A 12,478-nucleotide genomic window follows, 5' to 3' on the forward strand; every position below is an offset into this window, starting at 1 on the left:
TGAGTCTCAGGAAATCTCAACTGTGGTACGTGTACCACTAGTGGTACACCCAACAATCACTTGATTAGAGTACAGTGTTTTATTTTCCTATATTCAAACACAGTGTTACTGTTCAAACTATATCTAATGTTGCAGGGGCCAAACATATGAAATAAATGTATTAAATAAAAATTCATGTATTTCCTAACCTGGCGACTTGTCCAGGGTGTACGCCGCCTTCCGCCCGATTGTAGCTGAGATAGGCGCCAGCACCCCCCGTGACCCCAAAAGGGAATAAGCTGTAGAAAATTGATGGATGGATGGATGTTGTATTTTGTTTTCGAGCCTCCTTGAGGCAGTAGAGACTTTTACCCTGCGCACTAGTGTGCCCTGGCTTGTCCACTGCCGACCACTGTGAAAACGGCTTCATTTAGTTTTCATGGTGTGTATTTTCTGCCCCATCGCTTTTCATTACACCTTCAGAACTCATTATATGTATTCCTTTTGTTATTCAAACCTTCCTCCCGTCTCTGCATCCCGGGGTCACCCCTTTGACCAGTTCCTAATATTTCAACCCATATTCAATTGAATGCACTACAAAAACAAGATATTTGATGTTTAAACTCATAAACTTTATTTATTTTTTTTTGCAAATAATAATTACCTTAAAATTTCATGGCTGCAACACGTGCCAAAGTAGTTGGGAAAGGGCATGTTCACCACTGTGTTACATCAACTTTTCTTTTAACAACACTCAATAAATGTTTGGGAACTGAGGAAACTATTTGTTGAAGCTTTGAAAGTGGAATTCTTTCCCATTCTTGTTTTATGTAGAGCTTCAGTCGTTCAACAGTCCGGGGTCTCCACTGTCGTATTTTACGCTTCATAATGCGCCACACATTTTCGATGGGAGACAGGTCTTGACTGCAGGCGGGCCAGGAAAGTACCCGCACCTTTTTTTATGAAGTCACGCTGTTGTAACACGTGCTGAATGTGGCTTGGCATTGTCTTGCTGAAATAAGCAGGAGTGTCCATGAAAAAGACGGCACTTAGATGGCAGCATATGTTGTTCCAAAACCTGTATGTACCTTTCAGCATTAATGGTGCCTTCACAGATGTGTAAGTTACCCATGCCTTGGGCACTAATGCACCCCAAGACCATCACAGATGCTGGCTTTTGAACTTTGCGTCGATAACAGTCTGGATTGTTCCCTTTCCCCTTTGGTCCGAATGACACAATGTCGAATATTTCCCCCCCAAAAATTGAAATGTGGACTCGTCAGACCACAGAACACTTTTCCACTTTGCATCAGTCCATCTTAGATGATTTCGGGCCCAGAGAAGCCGGCGGCGTTTCTGGATGTTGTTGATAAATGGCTTTCGCTTTGCATAGTAGAGCTTTAACTTGCACTTACAGATGTAGCGATGAACTGTATTTAGTAACAGTAGTTTTCTGAAGTGATATCCTTTAGAAATTGATGTCGGTTATTCATACAATGCCGTCTGAGGGATCGAAGATCACAGTCATTCAATGTTGGTTTCCGGCCATGCCACTTATGTGGAGTGATTTCTCCAGATTCTCTGAACTTTTTGATGATATTATGGAACGTAGATGTTGAAATCCCTAAATTTCTTGCAATTGCACTTTGAGAAATGTTGTTCTTAAACTGTTTGACTATTTGCTTTGCTCACACAGTTGTGGACAAAGGGGTGTACCTCGGCCCATCCTTTCTGTGAAAGACTGAGCATTTTTTGAGAAGCTGTTTTTATACCCAATCATGGCACCCACCTGTTCCCAATTAGCCTGCACATCTGTGGGATGTTCCAAATAAGTGTTTAATGAGCATTCCTCAACTTTATCAGTATTTATTGCCACCTTTCCCAACGTCTCTGTCACGTGTTGATGGCATCAAATTATTTAAAGTTAATGATTATTTGCACACAAAAAAAATGTTTATCAGTTTGAACTTCAAATATGTTTTCTTTGTAGCAAATTCAACTGAATACGAGTTGAAAATGATTTGAAAATCATTGTATTCCGTATATATTTACATCAAGCACAATTCCCCAAATCAAATGGAAACAGGGTTTGTATAAGACAATAATATAATACATCAGTATAAAAGGGACAAGCGGTAAGAAATGAATGGATGGATGGATATTATATACTGTATATATCATATGGAAATATTAAAATGTTTCTATATTTTATATTGCTGCTATGGTTCTTTTTTAGTCAACATTAACCTTTTCATCCTTACCCTTTTCTTCCTTCTTAACTGAGCTATTGTGTGGAACAATTTCCCTTGGGGTGTTACGGTACAGGAGGGGAAGAAGACGGCACGGAAGCAAAGGCGTTGTTTTAGCTCTATTCATATATATATATATATATATATATTATATATATATATATATATATATATATATTGGGGGATTTGGTGCTAGCGGGGTGTATAATATAGCCGATAAGAGTCATGGATAAATGGCATTCTGGGTAATTATTTTGTTGCGTTTATAATGTGTTACAGAGCCGATGTTCTCCAGAAATGTGTTTGTCATTCTTGTTTAATGTGGGTTCACAGAGTGTGGCGCATATTTGTAAGAGTGTTAAAGTTGTTTTATATCACAACCATCAGTGTGATCTGTATGGCTGTGGAACAAGACCCCTGGTTTACACATAGTAAAAGCAAAACAAACTTCCTTCGCCATACTGAAAAAGATGACAGGAGAAGCGGCACTCGTGATGACATGAACCCAGCGGTAAAAGTAAGCATGCGCTAATAAATTTGGGGAACGGGTTTGACCCGGCAGTAATTCAAGGCAGGTGCATATTACATGCCCGGCGGCAATTGAAGGAAATATATATATACATATATATATATCCATCCATCCATCTATTTTCTACCGCTTATTCCCTTTTTTGGGGTCACGGGGGGCGCTGGCGCCTATCTCAGCTACAATCGGACGGAAGGCGGGGTACACCCTGGACAAGTCGCCACCTCATCGCAGGGCCAACACAGATAGACAGACAACATTCACAATCACATTCACACACTAAGGCTAATTTAGTGTTGCCAATCAACGTATCGCAAATCAACGTATCCCCAGGTGCATGTCTTTGGAAGCCGGAGTACCCGGAGGGAACCCACGCATTCACAGGGAGAACATGCAAACTCCACACAGAAAGATCCCGAGCCTGGGATTGAACCTAGGACTGCAGGACCTTCGTATTGTGAGGCAGACGCACTAACCCCTCTTTCACCGTGAAACCCATACATATATATATATATATATGTATATATATATATATATATATGTATGTATGTAAAATAAAACATGAAGTGTGAAACTAATCCAAGTCTAAGTAATCCTTTTACTGCGGTTATCATAATTAACATATATGGTTACATCCCTAGTTGTATTACACTCTTCCACAGTGGTCCTATTGCACAAACTTACACCATGTAGTTTGTTCTCTTTCCACAGATGTGCACACCAATTAGCATGTGGTAAATGAAAGGTGTGAAAAAGAGATGATTCCCAAGTACCTGAGCAGCGATTGCTTATTATGAAAGGAGCGAGCAAATGACTGATTGGGGCTGCTGGCCACAACGCTGATTGACTGAGTGCTAATTAGGCAGATGCACTCATGACTGGATTTAGCATCTGTGTTTTACTTTAAGATGATATGATCTTGACACACTTAGAATATATCACATGAATGTTGTAAGATGTGGATTGGACTTGACCGCATCATGTGTTGCTTACATCATATCCATGAACTTCTTGGTGATGAAGCAGCTTCCGGATGACTTCTTTTGAGGGATATTTATCCAGAAAAGGTTTCAAATGGTATATTTTGTGGCCTTTGATTTGGAAGGTTCCACAGTATTTGCATGTGTGACACACAACTGAGATGGTGTTGGCAATTTAAAGGGGAATGAAAGCTGCTGCATTCGACAATTTCAGGTTTTTGTGTTGCTTTCTAAAACCTCCTGAACTATCAACCCAGAGGATCAAATAACTGTTACCAGGAGTCATGTAACAAGGGTTGGGAGAGCTCCTTGTCAGGGGGGTCAGCCAGTAGCCATTTGTTGTGTGTGCGTACAAATGTACAATAGTACAATTACAACATCCATCCATCCATTCATTTTCTACCGCTTAATCCCTTTAGGGTCGCGGGGGGCGCTGGCGCCTATCTCAGCTACAATCACATGTGTCTTTAAAAGGGAACTGAACTGTTTTTGAAATGTTCACAATCATAATCATTCATTTATTTTTTATTTATCTCCTTCATTGATGTGCATTTTTGATTAATAGACAATTATCTTTTAGCAACTTAACTCATATTGACACACCTATGCTTGAGAAGGAAAAGGATGAAGACAATCTTATATTTCCTGCCCCCTTCAACATAATACGTAGTCTTACTTAATGGATAGCCCACATTCAAAAGCATACAAACCAAACAAATACATCCAAATAAAATGAAAAAAACAAACAAAAAACAAACACACAAAAAAAAACAAGTGCAAAACTTCATCAATGAAGGATGATAATGAATTTCCAAGGAGTAGGGAAGCAAGGAAGCAGCTGACCACTCGATGATGTGCGCATAGGGACACAAGGAGGTGATCGTGGCGCCACTATAAATAATACTTGGTTAGTATTCAAGTCACGAAATGTAAATTGAGTAGTGTTGGCACTTTTTGAATAGTTATTTATAGGATTTTATGGGCGGAAAAGAGGACCTCCCATTGGCCCTGCTGTAAGCGGAATTTAAGCTATGTTTATTTAATATTTAGAATGCATAAAAAATAAAATCAAATTAATCCGTCGTCATGTCTTTCATAATGATTGTGAACGATAGGCAAAATTCCCAAAAAAGTGCAATTCCCCATATTATATGTATATATATATATATATATATATATATATATATATATATATATATATATATATATAGTCCGGAATAATGAATGGTATCGGAATAAGCAACATAAAACCATGATTGTAACATCCCTGGTAACAATGTTACAACATTGTAACCCCAATTTTACAAGGATGATTTAAAGTGCTGATTCATCCATGAACAATATATATATATACATTATATATATATATGCAGTATATATACATATATATATATATACTGCATATATATATACAGTATATAGATATATATATATATACTATGTATATATATACTTTATATTTATATATATATATATATATATATATATATATATATATGTATATATATTTTTTTCTTACCTCTTCTTTCCATTACAAGTTGGACGCAGACTAACTATTCTCTCTCTCTCTCTCTCTCTCTCTCTCTCTCTCTCTCTCTCTCTCTCTCTCTCTCTCTCTCTCTCTCTCTCCCTCTCTCTCTCTCCTCTCTCTCTCTCTCTCTCTCTCTCTCTCTCCCTCTCTCTCTCTCTCTCTCTCTCTCTCTCTCATAACCTAATATGTGTCTATTTCATAAGACCCTTACTATTCTGGGTAAAAAGATATCTACTAAAAAGAAGAAACCAGATTGTACAGAAACTGTTTCCTACTATATTGATAAGACAAAACTGTATAATAGCTTAGTTTAGTTTAAAATGTATTAGATCTCTTGGTTTTTAAATTAAGCGATTAGTTCATTTACATCACAGCAGTAAAGAAGCAAAGATTTTACAGTTATTTTGTTCCCATTGTTAAGCATTTGCTGAAACATCATTGAACTAAAACAATAAGAGTGAAAAAAAGACTGATATTTTAGGTAAGCCAGCGAAACACTAACTTGTCAAAAAAATAGGGGTTTTAGGAACGGCCACAGTTGGGTGATAAAAACGTAGTTGGACGTTACAATTACATTTTGTATGGTAATAAGTACAATTTAAATGTGTGTGCATGTAGAAATAAATAACACAATACATTAATTATGAAATAAATATTAAGTGTTTATAATATCCATCCATCCACTTCCTACCGCTTGTCCCCTTTCGGTGTCGCGGGGGGTGCTGGAGCTAGCTCAGCTGCATTCGGGCGGAAGGAGGTGTACACCATGGACAAGTTGCCACCTCATCGTATACATACAGTATATTAAACAATTATTAATATATAATAACAAGAGGTAGAAAATGGACGGATGGATATAATAGTATACCGTGTATATCAATCCTTTATTTCATTGTGTTATTGTGCTGTCAAAAAAGTTGGTAGACACTGTTATATATCTTTAATGATGCTATCGACAGTGACCCCTAACTTGAATCAAAAACATCTGGAGAAAATAAGTAGTAATGGCAAAGAGGACAGGTGCGATGATAACCATAGAACACAGGGAGTATTTAATTATCAAAAGATCTGAACTGTGATGGTTGGACCCCGCAAACACCCTCCTCTCCCCTCAGTTATAGAGGGTCAAATGGGACAAAATAAAATAAATCTATATAAAACTTTAAATAACTTGAATATGCCATTAATTAATTTAATTTGGAATTAAATCCATAAATACACTATTAAATGTGTAGTTGATGCATAATCATAATTGAGGTTACATACATACATGTGTCTATAAATGAGTCATTAAAGTATTTTATAAAATCTAAGTACATCGAAGTATTTCAAGATTAAATGTATTATTTTATCCATCCATCCATCCATTTAGTCTCGCCTATTCCCTTTAGGGTCGCAGGAGGTGCTGGAGCCTATCTCAGCTACAATCGGGCGGTATTTAATTAATGATTTCATGACAAATTAAGTATTTCATGATTAAGTTTATTGTTTCACAATTTAATTCATGATTTTCGTAATGGAATTCATTATTTCATGATTTAAGTATGTATTTATTTATTTCATGAATGTTCTATGCAGCTGAGACCCCAAAAGGGACAATCGGTAAGAAATGGATGGATGGATGTTTTTTATCCGTCAAACTTATACAACCATAGAAGCCGAGGAGTACCGGTCGATACCTCGGTGTGAAAGTGTGGAAATAACTCCTACAACTTCAGTCAATTCTCGACTTCACCTGGTCCGCAGGTCTTGCTTCCACATAATCCGCAAGGTCTAAAATATTTACCATCAACGCTTAAATAAATTTTCAATTGCTGGCATGTTTTGCAAAGACTTCCAAAGTCAAACGTACGGGCCGGCGGGCAGGTTTTATCCGGCTGAGTTGATAAGTATAAAAATGAGCCGAAATTTTTGAATAAAAGAAATTGCTCTTCTAAATGTGTCCCACTAAATGTCGCAATAGCAATCATTTGTATCTTTGTAGATTATGCTACATATGTACAAAATATAAATAAACCACATGATGTTAGTACATCAGTTGAGGAAAATGATCAAACTGCATGAATAACATACTGTAATTTGATTTGATATTTATTTTTTTATTTATCTTGATAGATTGAAAATTAACACCAATGAGTTAACTGGTGAACATTATCACAAAATTTATTCAGAAAGTATCAATAACGATAAATAAAGATAGAATAATATTAACCGCAAACATGTAAGTGTAAAAAAAAACAAACAAACAACAACATTATGATTTGTACATTTTCAGAATGTGCTTGTTCTATTTTTAAACAAAGAAAACAATCTCAAGTTGTCTTTATTTTTAAGTTATCGTGCCGTGATTTTGCCAGTTTGGTTCTCCAAGTGGCCCCCCAATCTAAAATGAGTTTGACACTCCTGCTTTAGACTAAGCGATCATTGGACTGATTTGTGCTGGCCCCGCCCACTAACTTTTAACAGTGCGTTTGACGAATAAGTACATTTGTGCTGACACACAGGTTTATGATGTATTTAAAATAAATCATAGAAATCATGAAACATGTACTTGAATTGTTCACTTATAATCAAATTATGACGTAGACAATAAGAATAATGAAATAAATCATTTAATAATGAAATAAGTAATCGAATTGTACAATAATTAATTAAATATTTGGATAACACAAAAAATTAAAACATGAAGTAGTGAAAAAATCATGAAATAATGAAATATATAATGTAATTATTAAGTAATTAATTACATCCTACAATAGTTAATAATATCATGATATGAATAAATAAGTAAATATATTAATCAAATATTAGAATAATGAAATATACAATTTTTTTAAATGATAAAATACACGTACTAAATCACTAAATAAATTAATGATACATACTTGAATATTTATTTATTAAACCCTTGTCTCATCCATCCATCCCATTTTCTTGTCCCTTTCGGGGTCGCGGGGGGTGCTGGACCCCTATCTCAGCTGCATTTGGGCGGAAGGCGGGGTCACACACTCGGGCCAATTTGACCATTTACCAGGTTGTACCCCGCCTTCCGCCAATTATAGCTGAGATAGGCTCCAGCACCCCCCGCAACCCCGAAGGGAATAAGCGGTATAAAAATGGATGGAATTGTAACAGTCAGGAGTCATCAAAGAACAGTTTGACTTGTCCTTATTTGTATGTCAGTTAGGAACGTTAAAAAGTGACTTAAAAAATCTTAAAATGAAAAACAAGTTTAGCGATGACAAAGTTTAGAGTCGACACCGGAAGTTCAAATGAATTTGCTTGACAAAAAGTAGTTTTTAAAAATAGAACAACTTCAGAGTCGGGCAGCCTCAGGAAGCGGATTATGTATCATTTTGTGTCTTTTGTCTTGTTGTTGGTTCAATCCAGATCTGACAAGTTGAAGTATGCAAATCACTTTATTTTGGCGAATTCTAGATAAAAAATGTTTTTCCAATTTCAGCTCTCAGTTCATTTACTTAGACGTTGTGGCAACTGCAATTGTTTTGTCTTTAGATGCTTTATTTTTTATTTTTTATTTTTTATTTTTAAGCCGGCTTTGCTCTCCTTTTTCTCTCTCTCTCTTTCTATCTTCTTCCTTCTGCCCTTCTTTCTCTCTTTCCTTCCAGCTTTGTTTTCTTTCATTGTTTTTTTTCTCTCGCCCGAGGAAACTTCTTTTCTCTTTCCTCCTCTATTCGTCTTTTCTTTATTTGCTTTTTCTCACCAGTTGTGGTATTTTAAGTGGAAAAGACAAGGCGGTAGGGGAGGTTAGTTTCAGTCCAAAACATGCAGGAATAAAACTTCCCCCCACGCCACATGGAGTGTCTCCAGTCAATTTGTCCATATGTTTTATACACTATATCTTACAAAGTAAACTACACACATACACAAACACAGCTTATGCAGCAGGATAGATTCACTATCCACCGACAATGAGAAAACAGTACATACACAAGCTGTACATTGACTACTCTAAAGCAGTGTTTTTTAACCATAGAGCGTCCCTTAGCGCACCTTAAAAATATCTGTTTCTCAGCTGTGATCCGTTTGGGATGCAGCAGGTATGCAGTTGTAATACACATTTCCACCACTTGTGGCAGTAATAACAATATCAAACAAAAAGAAGAAGTATGGCGCTTAAGTCATAGAGAAGTGTCTTTTGCGGGACTGAAACCAACACTGTTAAATTTATCTATGACCGGCTTGAGAAATCTTCCAGAAAACTTGTGTCAAGTTTATAACTACATTTATATATATATATACATATCCAAAAGTTTGGACACACCTTCTCATTTCAAGGGTTTTCTTTATTTTCATGACTTTTTACATTGTAGATTGTCACTGAGGGCATCAAAACTATGACACCTGTGAAGTGAAAACCCTTTCAGGTGACCACCGATTGAAGCTCATCGAGAGAATGCCAAGAGTGTGCAAAACAGTAATCAGAGCAAAGGGTGACTATCTTGAAGAAACTAGAATGTAATACATGTTTTCAGTTATTTTACCTTTTTTTCTTATGTACACGACTCCACATGTGTTCATTCATAGTTTTGAGGCCTTCAGGGACAATCTACAATGTAAATAGTCAGGAAAATAATGAAAGACCATTATATGAGAAGGTGTTTCCAAACGTACTGTATATGTATATGTATACAAACCCCGTTTCCATATGAGTTGGGAAATTTTGTTGAATGTAAATATAAACGGAATACAAAGATTTGCAAATCCTTTTCAACCCATATTCAATTGAATGCACGACAGAGACAAAATATTTGATGTTCAAACATAGACTTTATTTTTTTTTTGTAAATAACAATTAAAGGGGAACATTATCACAATTTCAGAAGGGTTAAAACCAATAAAAATCAGTTCCCAGTGGCTTATTTTATTTTTCGAAGTTTTTTTTCTAAATTTTACCCATCACGGAATATCCCGAAAAAAGGATTTAAAGTGCTAGATTTTCACTATCTGTAAATCCACCCGTCCATTTTCCTGATACGTCACATAGTGACGCCAATACAAACAAACATGGCGGATAGAACAGCAAGATATAGCGACATTAGCTTGGATTCAGACTCGGATTTCAGCTGCTTAAGCGATTCAACAGATTACGCATGTATTGAAACGGATGGTTGGAGTGTGGAGGCAGATAGCGAAAACGAAATTGAAGAAGAAACTGAAGCTATTAAAGCTATTCGGCGATCACCTTCTAACCAACGATTGCATCTTTTGACCACTGGAGCAACTTAAATCCATCGATTGGTAAGTGTTTGTTTGGCATTAAATGTGGGTGGAGGGAAAGGCTGGATGCAAATATAGCTACAAATGTACATACAGCTATCCTAAATAGCATGTTAGCATCGATTAGCTGGCAGTCATGCCGTGACCAAATATGTCTGATTAGCACATAAGTCAATAACATCAACAAAACTCACCTTTGTGATTTCATTGACTTTATCGTTGGAAATGCATCTGCTTTGAGTGTCGCAGGATATCCACACATTCTTGCCATTTCTGCAATGTTAGCATTGATTAGCATGCCGTGCTAATCGATGCACACGTAAGACAACTTGAATCCGTCCCTGATCGTGTTGTTACACCCTCCGACAACACACCGACGAGGCATAATGTCTTCAAGGTACGGAAAACAGTCGAAAAAACGGAAAATAACAGAGCTGATTTGACTTGTGTATGTAATGTGTTTGAGAAAATGGCGAATGACTTCCCATTGTATCGTCACGGGTGAAAGGTCATCGCAGCGAACAATTGAAAGGCGTTTAAATCGCCAAATTCACCCTTATAGAGTTCGGAAAACGGTTTGAAAAACATATGGTCTTTTTTCTGCACCATCAAGGTATATATTGACGCTTACATAGGTCTGGTGATAGTGTTCACCTTTAACTTGGAATTTCATTACTGCAACACGTGACAAAGTAGTTGGGAAAGGGCCTGTTCACCACTGTGTTACATCACCTTTTCTTTTAACAACACTCAATAAACGTTTGGGAACCGAGGAAACTAACTGTTGAAGCTTTGAAAGTGGAATTCTTTCCCATTCTTATTTTATGAAGAGCTTCAGTCGCTTTGCATAGTAGAGCTTTAACTTGCACTTCCAGATGTAGCGACAAACTGTATTTAGTGACAGTGGTTTTCTGAAGGGTTCCTGAGCCCATGTGGTGATATCTTTTAGAGATTGATATCGGTTTTTGATACCGTGCCATCTGAGGGATCGAAGGTCACAGTCATTCAATGTTGGTTTCCGGCCATGCCGCTTACGTGGAGTGATTTCTCCAGATTCTCTGAACCTTTTGATGATATTAAGGACCGTGGATGTTAAAATCCCTAAATTTCTTGCAATTGCACTTTGAGAAACGTTGTTCTTAAGCTGTTTGACTATTTGCTCACGCAGTTGTGGACAAAGGGGTGTACCTCGCCCCATTCTTTCTTGTGAAAGACTGAGCATTTTTTTGGGAAGCTGCTTTTATACCCAATCATGGCACCCACCTGTTCCCAATTAGCCTGCACACCTGTGGGATGTTCCAAATAAGTGTTTGATGAGCATTCCTCAACTTTATCAGTATTTATTGCCACCTTTCCCAATTTTTTTGTCACGTGTTGGTGGCATCAAATTCTGAAATTAATGATATTTTGCAAAAAAAAAATGTTTATCAGTTTGAACATCAAATATGTTGTCTTTGTAGCAAATTCAACTCAAAATTGGTTTTAAAATGATTTGCAAATCATTGTATTCCATTTATATTTAAAAAACAAAAAACAAAAAAAAAACTTTGATTTATATCGCGCTCATCTAAACACTCAAAGCGCTCACAGGGAAGTGGGACTCAACATTCATTCACACCTGGCGATGGTAAGCTACATCAGTAGCCACAGCTGCCTTGGGGTGGACTGACATTTACATCTAACACAATTTCCCAACTCATATGGAAACGGGGTTTGTACATACACATATACATATACGTGTGTGGGTGTGTATGTGTGTGTGTGTGTGTGTGTGTGTGTGTGTAAGTATATAAATATACAGTTTTATATAAAGACATATATTTATATACATACATATACAGTTATATATAAATATATATACTGTATATATATGTACATACTGTATATATGTACATATATATACTTATATATACATTTATATATACTGTGTATATATTTATATGTATATATACAGTATATATATACATATATA

Source organism: Nerophis ophidion, linkage group LG03 (assembly GCF_033978795.1).
Source record: "Nerophis ophidion isolate RoL-2023_Sa linkage group LG03, RoL_Noph_v1.0, whole genome shotgun sequence".
Classification (NCBI taxonomy): Eukaryota; Metazoa; Chordata; class Actinopteri; order Syngnathiformes; family Syngnathidae; genus Nerophis; species Nerophis ophidion.